Below are 11,817 nucleotides of genomic sequence, written 5' to 3'. Positions count from 1 at the left end.
GAATTTGAAAGGATTCTGGGTCAGAGCCACTTGCGGATCTTGAGAGCCTCCTGGAGAGGCAGGAGGCAACTGGGACTCCCCACAGGGGCACAAATGCCGGTGGCTGCCTTGTTAGGAAGCTTGCTCTGCAAAGAAGATACTGATGCTCTGTATACAAGTGGCATTTTGAAATCCCCCTTTTAGCCCATTGACACAGGGGGCTTACCTGCCCACCAGCATGGACTGCCCTTGGACCTGACCCCACCTACCACCAGCAGGCTGACGCCAGCTTCGGGGTCCCCCTGGTCCCACAGGTAGATGCCACCACATAGCAGTGGGTCGGCAGCCACCACATGAGGCAGGGCCTAGCGGCCTCCTTCGCCATAGGCCAGCCCTGCCTGCTAGCATACCCACAGTGGCCAGGCCCGCCACAACAGAGATGCCCACGCAGCTCGCATAGGAGATAATCCTGGAGCATATATACCCGATGGCCAGAGGGGAGGAGGCAGCTGGGGCCCACTGCTCCAAACTGGGATGCATAACTAACCTACCTGACGCTTAAACACAGAAAATTAGTCAAAGTGAGGTGACAGAGGACAATGTCCCAGATTAAGGGATAAGATAAAAACCCCAGAAAAAATACTAAGCAAAGTGGAGCTACGCAAACTACCCGATAAAGGGTTTAATCAAATGATTATAAAGATGCTTAATAAACTAAGGAGAATGGATAAACACAGTGAAAAGTTTGCAAAGAGTTTCAAAACATAAAGAACTAGATTGAAAGACTGCAATAACTGAAGTAAAAAAATACACTAGAAGAAATCAACAGCAGATTAGATAATACAAAGGAATGGGTCAGTGAACTAGAGCACAGAGTGGTGGAAATAACCAAAGTTGAACAGAAAAAGAAAAAAAATGTTTTTAAATTGAGGCTAGTTCAGGAGACCTCTGGAGCAACGTCAAGCATACTAGCATTCACATTACAGGACCCCAGAAAGAGAAAGGGTCAGAGACTCTACTTGAAGAAATAGTAGTTGAAAACTTTTCTAACTTGGGAAAAGAAAGAGGCATCCAGGACCAAGAAGCACAGAGAGTCCCAAACAAAGGAAAGCCAAAGAGGCCCACACCGAGATACTTTCTAATTAAAATGGAAAAAGTTAAAGATCAAGAGAGAATCTTAAAAGGAGCAGGGGAAAGCAACTATTTCGGGACAGTGGAAATCCCGTAAAGCTATCAGCTAACTTTTCAGCAGAAACTTTGCAGGCAAGAAGAGAGTGGCAAAATATGTTCAAAGAGATGAAAGAAAAACAAACAAAAAACTGTAACAAGAATGCTGTACGCAGCAAGTCTATCATTCAGATCCGAAGGAAGAGAGAGAATTTTACAGACAAACAAAAGAATTCAGCCCATTAAACTGGATTGACAAGAGGTTAAAGGAACTTCTCTAAGCACAAAAGACTGCAATGAGAAATACGTAAATTATGAAGAAAAAAATCTCATTGGTAAAGGCAAACATATAGCAAAGGTAGTAGACCAATCATTTATTAAGCTAGTAGGAAAGTTAGAAGACAAAGTATTAATAGCAAAATCATCTACACCCACAATAAGTATTTAAGGGATACACAAATCAGTAATATAAAACAATGTTAAACATAGGGAGGCTTCCCTGGTGGCTCAGACGGTAAAGCGTCTGCCTGCAATGCGGGAGACCCGGGTTCAATCCCTGGGTTGGGAAGATCCCCTGGAGAAGGAAATGGCAACCCACTCCAGTACTCTTGCCTGGAAAATTCCATGGACTGAGGAGCCTGCTATGCTACAGTCCATGGGGTCACAAAGTGTCGGACACGACTGAGCGACTTCACTTTCAAACATAGGAAAGTAGAGAGTAAAAATGTAAGGCTGTTCCAATGTGTTCAAACTTAGGAAATTGGACTTCCCTGGTGGCACAGTGATTGGGAATTAACCTGCCAGTGTAGGTGACGTGAGTTCGATCCCTGGTCCAGGAAAACTGCAGACGCCTCAGGGCAACTAAGCCCGTGTGCCACAATTGCTGAGTCCACACTCCACAACTTCTGAAACCCACGGCCCCTAGAGCCTGTGCTCTGCAACAAGAGAAGCTTGTGTACCATGAGTAACAAAGTGAAAACTAAGTACATACCCATGAACAATTAGTTAAGAGATATTGATCAAATCTATAGATTGCTTTGGGGAGTACGGTCATTTTAACAAAATTCATTCTTTCAACTTATGAACACATTATGCCTTTCCATTTGTGCTGTTTTCAATTTCTTGTTTCAGTATCTTACGGTTTTCTAAGTATAAGCTTTTACCCCCTTGTTTAGATTTATCCCTGGGTATTTTATTATTTTTATGCAATTACAAATAGGATTTTCATTCCTATAATTCATTGTTAGTGTATAGAAATGCAACAGATTTCTGTATGTAATTTTCTATCCTGAAACTTTGCTGAATTTATTTATTAGTTCTAATACTTTTTGGGGTTGTTTTTAGGATTTTATATATATAGTATCATATCATCTGCAACCATATATATATATGCAACATTCCATCATATATGTGGAGCTATATATAATAAATAAATAATATTCCATTATATATAATTTCACTCAGCATAAAAAAGAATGAAGTCTTGTCATTTGCAACAACATGGGTGGACGTAGAGGATATTATTCTAAGTGTGATGTCAGACAAAGACAAATACCATATGATTTCGCTTCTATGTGGAATCTAAAAAGCAAAACAAGTGAACACTCAAATCGAAACAGAACCAGACTCACAGATATAGAGATCAAACTGCCAGAGGGGAGGAGGGTAAAGGGCTGAGTGAAATAGATGAGGGGTATTAACAGGGACAAACTTCCAACTATAAAATAAATAAATCATGAGGATACAATATATAGCATAGGGAATATAGTCAACAATATTGCAATAACTGTATTATAATGGTAACCAGACAGTAACTTGTTACACTTGGTAACAAGTTTCCAAGTGTAACATGGTAACTGGACAGTAATGTGGGGATCATTTTATAAATACATGAAGATATCAAATCACAAAATATTGCAGTAACACTAATATAAAATTGTATGTTAAAAAGAAAGAAAATAATAGTAAGATTGGAGACCTAAATGCAACCATATCAATTAAATAAATAAATACTTTGGGGGGAGAAAAGTAGAAGGTTTTATTTTGAAATGTTCCTGCTTAATCCAAACATTCAGATATCACATTCTGCAAAACATCAACAGTACTAAAATTAAAGGCAGGAGTGCTAGCTAAATCAGAACACTTAAAAAATGATTGACATACTTGACAATCTAATGGAGGCAGAGAAACCATAAAATTAAATAAAAGAAAAAAGATAAGTGACAAGCATAGGGAAAAATGTTGTGATGGCATGAAAAAGCTTATATGAAGAAGGCAATGTGAAAAAAAAATGGACTGAGGATATGACTGATGAATCTAGAGAAGGTCTTTGCCACCCCATGGACTGTAGCCTGCCAGACTTCTCTATCCAGGGGATTCTCCAGGCAAGAATACTGCAGTGGGTTGCCATGCCCTCCTCCAGGGGATCTTCCCAACCCAGGGATCGAACCCGGGCCTCCTGCATTGCAAGCAGATTCTTTACAGTTTGAGCTACCCAGGAAGCCCTTAAAAGTGACCAGTAAACATTTAATCCAATAGTCAAAGACATACAAAGTAAAATACCAATTCGATATTATTGTTGATCCATTGTGGATAAAGAAAAATTGCTAACTCCTCTGATTGGACAGAGTGTGGATAAAGGGGACTCTCATACGCTGGACTATACACAAGAGAAAAACTGGTAAAACAAAAAGGACAATTCATTTTTACTTCCAGCATAAGAGAAAATCAATTTGGTAACAAGTTTCGTAGTGTAAAATGTGCATACACTTTGAACTAGAAAATCTGTTCTTAAGGATTTTTTTTTAAAGAAATGATGTCATAACTGATCAAAATTCATTTCTGCATTTTTTTTTAACTTAGAATCATGTAGGTCTTTATTTTTCATTGGCATATAATTGCTTTACAATGCTGTGTTAGTTTCTGGAACAACAAAGTGAATCAGCTCTATGTATACATACATCCCCTTCCTCTTTGACCTCCTTCCCACTCCACCCCCATCCCATCCCTTTAGGTCATCATAGAGCACTGAGCCGAGCTTCCTGTTCTTTATAGCTAGGTTCCCCCTAGCTATCTATTTTATGCCTGGTAGTGCTAATTTCCCAATCTGTCCCACCCTCCCCTTCCACTCCATGTCCATACTATATTAGCAAAAACTTGGCAATCAAAATGTCCATCAAAAGGGAATTAGGTAAATATATTCTGGAGTCACCATATAGTAGAATATTTTATAATCATTAAAGATATTGGTGGATGACAGATGAATGGATGAATTATATATTGTATACATATACAGTGGAACAGAATAATGCTATTTGCAGTGACAAGGGTGCAATTAGATATTATATTAATAAGCAGAAAGAGAAATACCATATGATATCGCTTATATGTGTCATCTAAAATATGACACAAATGAACCTACGTTTGTTAACAGGAACAGAATCACAGACATAGAGAACACACTGGTGACTGCCAAGCAGGAAGGGTTTGGGGGAGGGATAGAGTGGGAAGTTGGGGTCAGCAGATATAAGCTTTTATATATTAAAATGGATAAATATCAAATTCATAGTGCATAACACAGCAAACTATATTCAGTATCCTATGATAAACCATAATGAAAAATAATATTTATATATATATATTATATATATATATAATTCAATCACTTTGCTGAACAATAGTAATTAACACAACATTGTAAATCAACTGTACTTCAATAATAACTGTTGATGGAGGTTTATGTGAACAGAGATAAATTGTGGTGATATTAACCCAGGTTCTCTCTCTACCTATCACTGAATCAATGCATTTATTGGCTCAGGAAAAAAACAAATTAAACAATGCATACATATGTGAATGAAATTTTAAACAAATTTAAAAAGTTTAGGCTTTAAAGAGCTGGACTTTGTGAGAGAAAGATGTTTAGTTTGAAAAGTTTGGTTGTTCATAAAGTCTTAAAGTGTTAAAACAAGTGATAGATTTGGAAGAGTAACTGTCTAGTGAGTTTTTCCCCTTTCTGGGCAAATAAGCAGCTTTATTTTTCAGAGAGAGAGAGCAGAGCAACAAACTTGGCTGCTATCAGTGTTCTCTGAAAAGGAATATAATTCTCTGCGTTAGTGCTGCCAAGCTTTGACAGTGGGGTGAGTGGGAGAATAGGAACCCAATTTCAATTAAGGCGTACCCGTGAAGAGGGTGCCTATGCTTTACTTCTCTAGGTACAGCCTTTAAAGAAGCTCTATGTTCAGTATGTATATTAGTTTCAAATTGTTGCTATGACAAATTACCACAAGCTTGGTGACTGAAAACAATACAATTTATTACCTCATAATTCTAGAGGTCAGAAGCACAAGATCAGTCTCGGTGTGTTAAAATCAAGGTTGTTGTGAAACCTGTTTCTTCTGAAGGCTTTAGGGGAGAATCTATTCCTTGCCTCTTCTAGCTTCTAGAGATTTCCTTTGCTCATAACCCTTTTCTCATTTCTAATGCCAGCAGTGTAGCATCTTCCAGCATCTCCCTCTCTCTGTTTATTTTATCTCCTTTGCAGCTTCTGATCTTTGTACTCCCCTTTTCAATAAGGGTCTTACGTTGGGCCTACCAAGATAATCTGATATAATCTATACCAAGATCGTTAACTTAATCACATCTGCGAAGTCCCTTTTACTATGTAAAGTATCATGTTCATGAGTTCTGACCATAAGAATGTGAACATCCTTGGGGGTACCCTGGCAGTGGAATAGCCATGAGTGTGTTAGGTGTCTCAGCAGGGAGTCCCAAGGGTAATCTCAGTTTGGCATTGGGAAGGCGACTGAGAGGGCTCAGAAGATGATATACAGTGGGGGCTTGTGTCCCCTCAAAATTCATCTATGAAATCCTCACCCTGAAGAGTGACAGTGTTAGGAGGTGTGGCTTTTGGGAGGTGATTTGGTAGTGAGGGTGGAGCCCTCATAAATGGTGTTAGTGCCCTTATGAAGGAGGCTCCAGAAAGCTCCCTGGCCACTTCTACCATGTGAGGACACAGTGAGAAGACAGTTGTCTACAAACCAAGAAGTAGGCTCTTAACAGACACTGAATCTGCTGACAACTTGATTTGGGACTTCCCAGCTTCCAGAACTTCCGTTAAAAAGAAATGTCTATTGTTTAAGCCATGCAGTCTATGGTATATTTAGTTTGAACAGATTAAGGCAGATGGGTTGGTGGGCAGACTTGCAGAGAACCTTGTGTTTGGAATAAAGTGGATGCAGAATACACAATCTGACAGCCAGCTGTCAGGGAAGGATTCCAACCCTCCTACCAAACATAGCAAGAATGAAAACTGCTGCCTAAAGGGCAGATAAAAGGCAGCATAAGACAGAAGAGCATCATTAAGGTTCTAACCTTGTTCTTTCTGCTGCCCAGATGATTCATAGCCCTTGACCATTAACTGAAAAATCACCATGGGTGAAATGATTGAGAAAGAGAGAAAAAAGTCCCGAAGTGCTGTGACTATGTCAAACCATAAGTAACCAAGAAGACAGTGAACTGACAGAGTCCACCATGAATTGCCCAGATGGACTTTTCTACTAGTTGTGGGTCTTAAAAATAAATTAAGTGGCAAAACCGTAAGTTTTGTGCACTTTAGTAAATTTTTTGCAATTTATAGGTAAAACTTGTATTTATTAATATGTAAAGTCTATAATTTATTTTACAAAAAATGCACTATAAAAACGATCTGTGTTATCCTATTTTAGTTGTTACATTGCTTGTTTGGGGTTTTTTCGGGAAGCTGTGGCTATTTGTTTAAATTTTATTTATTTACTTTTGGCTGTGCTGTGTCTTCATTGCTAGGTGGGCTTTTCTGTAGTTGTGGCGAGTAGGGACTGCTTTCTCACTGCCATGTGCAGGCTTCTCGTTTCAGTGGTTTCTCTTGTTGTGGAGCATGGGCTGTAGGGCCTGTGGGTTTCAGGAGCTGCGGCTCCCTGCCTCTAGGGCACAGGCTCTGTAGCTGTGGCGCATGGGCTTAGTTGCCCCATGGCATGTGGGATCTTCCTGGAGCAGGGATAGAACCCATATCTCCTGCATTACCACTGAGTCACCAGGGAAACCCTGTTATATTGTATTTACATGTGTTTATGCATAGAAAAATGTCTTAAAGATGATGCTTCTAATTAAACATGGGTATTTCTGGGTGATTGGATGATGTGATTTTTTTGTATTTTTTTTCTTTTCATCTCTCCAATCTGTGCAGTTATTTATACAATGAGCATGTTCTGTTTAAATAATCAGTAAAAATAATAAAGCTATTTCCACTTAGCAACAGTTATGATAAAAGATGCATGCTTGCTAAGTTGCCTCAGTTGTGTCTGTCTCTTTGTGATCCTAAGGACTGTAGCCTGCCAGGCTCCTCTGTCCGTGAAATTCTCCAGGCAAGAATATTGGAGTGGGTTGCCATGTCTTCCTCATTTACTTTAGATAGTAAGAAGTTGTGGAAAGAACAGTGAACTTGCTGCTGGCAAAGTGAGATCAAGTGTCACTTTTTTAGTGTCCTGATCATGTGACTTTGGACAAGCCACCTATGGTTTCTGGACCCTGTCTGAAAACTGAGGACAATGATTCCAGCTGTTCTACCTCACAGTGGTACCATGTAGAATGCACTGGGCTTGGCATTTAACGTGTTATCTAACCCTCAGAACTACTCTTGGGGTGGCTATTATTATCACCCTCATTATACAAAACCAAATACAGAGAATACATATTACAGTTCTTTGAAAAATAGAAACCTAAGCTCTTCTTGCAATATCTTCAAGAAGAAACTCTTGCAGTGCTCCCTGTATTTGTCGATGTCGCATACAAGCTCTTGAAACAGTTTACATATAAATTGATTCCCAGGGTGATGATCAACTTCCTTTAAGATATTCAGCAATTTGAAGAGAGATCTGCGAGTTCCCCTCGTGAAGACAGCCTCTTTAAAACCAGGTTTTTTAGTGATAGTCCTTCTGTCACTGCCCGCACACTTGATTTAAACTTTGCTCCTGAGAAATAGGTTGTTGAATGAAAGTATCAGTTATATACCTGTGTTTACTAAATTTGAGGTAGTTCCCAAAGCAGTTCTCTGTGTGTAGTTGTGTCACATAAACATATAGGTTTTATATATGTATACACACTTATATTCAAGTTATGTGCTCGGCTATCATAAACTACCTAGTACTCCAGTTAAGATGAGATATATTATCGCATGGATATAAATGAGGAAACTAGAATCAGGAATATGGACCAAGTATATTACCATATGAAATTAAAGTGGCTAGAATAATTCTATATAACCTAATCAGAAAAATGAGTACAAATTCACTCTTTTTTACATAAAACCTTTGAGGCTACACACATTTTAGAATTCAGAGATTTTTGAATTTCAGAAAGATAATCAAATGCATGTAACTTATGTAATATGCTGATGTATAATATAATGTTCCCAACAGGTCTTTGCCCCGTAATCAAGCACATTGTTATTTCTGCAGAGAAATGAATGAATAAACATATGTAGGGATATTTCTTAAAGTCCCCTTCATGGATCACAGCCTTGTTGTGGCAACGGGACTTGCATAACTCAGTGAAGCTATGAGCCATGTCGTGCAGGGCCACACAACTTAGACTCGGTCATAGTAAACAGTTCTGATGAAACATGGTCCTCTGTGGAGGAAGTGGCTGACCACTCCTGTATTCTTGCTGAGAGAACCCCGTGAACAGTTTGAAAAGGCAAAAACATATGACACTGGAAGATGAGCTCCCTAGGTTGGAAGGTATCCAGTGTGTTACTGGGGAAGAGAGGGCAATTATGAATAGCTCCAGAAAGAATGAAGTGGCTGGGCCAAAGCAGAAACAATGTTCAGTTGTGGATATGTCTGGTGGTGAAAGTAAAGTTTGATGTTGTAAAGAACAATATTGCATAGGAATCTGGAATGTTGGGTCCAAGAATCAGGGTGAATTGGACATGGTCAAGCAGGAGATGGCAAGAGTGAACATCGACATCTCAGGAATCAATGAACTAAAATGGATGGGAATGGATGAATTTAATTCAGATGACCCTTATATATACTACTGTGGGCAAGAATCCCTAGAAGAAATGGAGTCAACAAAAGAGAATGATGTCAGTTTATTTCCAAGTCAATCAACATCACAGTAATCCAAGTCTATGCTCCAATCACTAAAGACAAAGAAGCTGAAGTCAAATGATTCTATGAAGATCTACAAGATCTTTTAGAACTAGCATTAAAAAAAAAGTCCTTTTCATCATTGGAACACAAAAGCAGGGAGTCAAAAGATCCCTGGAGTAACAGGATGTTTGGCCTTGGAGTACAAAATGAAGCAGGACAAAGGCTAACAGAATTTTATTAAAAGAACATACTGGTCATAATAAGCATGCTTTTCCAACAACACATAAAAGTATTCTATACATGGCCATCACCAAACAGTCAATACTGAAATCAGGTTGATTATATTCTTTGCAGCCAAAGATGGAGAAGCTCTATACAGTCAGCAAAAACTGGAGCTGATTGGGGCTGAGCTCATGAGCTCCTTATTGAAAATTCAGGCTCAGTTGAAGAAAGTAGGGAAAACCACAAGGTCATTCAGCTATGACCTAAATCAAATCACTTATGATTATGCAGTGGAGGTGATGAATAGATTCAAGGGATTAGATCTGGTAGACAGAGTGTCTAAAGAACTATGGATGGAGGTTTGTAACATTGTTCAGAAGACAGTGAACAAAATCACACCAAAGAAAAATAAAGGCAAAAAGGCAAAGAGATTGTCTGAGAAAGCTTTACAAATAGTTGAGAAAAGAAGAGAAGTGAAACAGAAGGGAGAAAAGGAAAGATATACCCAACTGAATGCAGAGTTCCAGAGAGTAACAAGTAGAGATAAGAAGACCTTCTTCGATGAATAATGCACAGAATAGAGCAAAACAATAGAATGGGAAAGACTAGAGCTATCAAGAAAATTGGAGACATCAAGGGAACATTTCATGCAAGTATGGGCTCGATAAAGGACAGAAATGGTAAGAACCTAATAGAAGCAGAAGAGATTAAGAAGAAGTGGCAAGAACACACAGAAGGAATATATAAAAAGTTTCAAAGACTCAGATAACCATAATGTTGTGGTCTCTCACCTACAGCCAGACATCCTGGAGTATGAAGTCAAGTAGGCCTTAGGAAGCATTACTGTGAACAAAGCTAGTGGAGGTGATGGAATTCCAGCTGAGTTATTTAAATTTCTAAAAGATAATGCTGTTCAAGTGCTGCACTCAACATTTCAGCAAATTTGGAAAACTCAGCAGTGGCCACAGGACTGGAAAAGGTCACTTTCCATTCCAACCCCAAGGAAAGGCAACAACAAAGAATGGTCAAACTACTGTAAAATTGCATTACACATGCTAGCAATGTCATGTTTAAAATCCTTCAAGTGAGGCTTCAGTAGGACATGAATTGAGAACTTCCAGATGTACAAGGTGGGTTTAGAAAAGGCAGAGGAACCAGAGATCAAATTGCCAACATGTGTTGGATCATGGAGAAAGCAAGGGAGTTCCAGAAAAACAGCTACTTCAGCTTCATTGACTATACTAAAGCCTTTCACTGTGTGGATCACAAAAAAACTGTGGAAAATTCTTCAAAAGATGGGAATACCAGACCACCTTACTTGCCTCCTGAGAAACCTGTATGTGGGTCAAGAAGCAACAGTTAGAACTGGACGTGGAACAGCAGACTTGTTACAAACTGGGAAAGGAGTACATCAAGGCTGTATATTGTCACCCTGCTTATTTAACTTATATGCAGAGTACATCACGCGAAATGCCAGGCTGGGTGAAGCACAAGCTGGAATCAAGATTGCCAGGAGAAATATCAACAACGTCAGATATGCAGATGATAATACTCTAACAGAAGGAAGTGAAAAGGAACCTAAGAGGAGAGTGAAAAAGCTGGCTTGAAATTCAGCATCCAAAAAACGAAGATGATGGCATCCAGTCCTATCAATTCATGGCATCCAGTCCTATCAGTTCATGGCAAATAAGTGGGGGAAAAGTGGAAACAGTGACAGATTTTATTTTCTTGGGCTCCAAAATCACTGTGGACAGTGACTGCAGCCTTGAAATTGAGAGACACTTGCTCCTTGGAAGAAAAGCTATGACAAACCAAGACAACGTATTAAAAAGAAGAGACATCACTTTTGCCAACAATGTTTCATACACTCAAAGCTGTGGTTTTTTCCATTAGTCATGAACAGATATGAGAACTGGACTATAACGAAAGCTGAGCTTGGAAGAACTGATGCTTTTGTATTGTGGTTCTGGAGAAGACTCTTAAGAGTCCTTTGGCCTGCAAGGAGATCAAACCAGTTAATCCTAAAAGAAATAAACCCTGAATACTCATTGGAGGGACTGATACTGAAGCTCTAATACTTTGGTCACCTGATGCAAAGAGTTGACCTATTAGAAAAGACTGTATTGCAGAGAAAGATTAAAGGCAAAAGAGAAGGGAGTGGCAGAGGATGAGATGGTTAGAAAACATCATTGATTCATTGATATGAATCTGAGAAAACTCTGCGAGATAGGAAAGACAGGGGAGCCTGGCACGATGCAACCTATATGGTGGCAAAGAGTCCAACATGACTTAAGAGACTAAACAACAACTTCTTAAAGGA

Source organism: Cervus elaphus, chromosome 30, assembly GCF_910594005.1.
Source record: "Cervus elaphus chromosome 30, mCerEla1.1, whole genome shotgun sequence".
Lineage (NCBI taxonomy): Eukaryota > Metazoa > Chordata > Mammalia > Artiodactyla > Cervidae > Cervus > Cervus elaphus.
Note: the sequence above shows the minus strand (reverse complement) of the source record.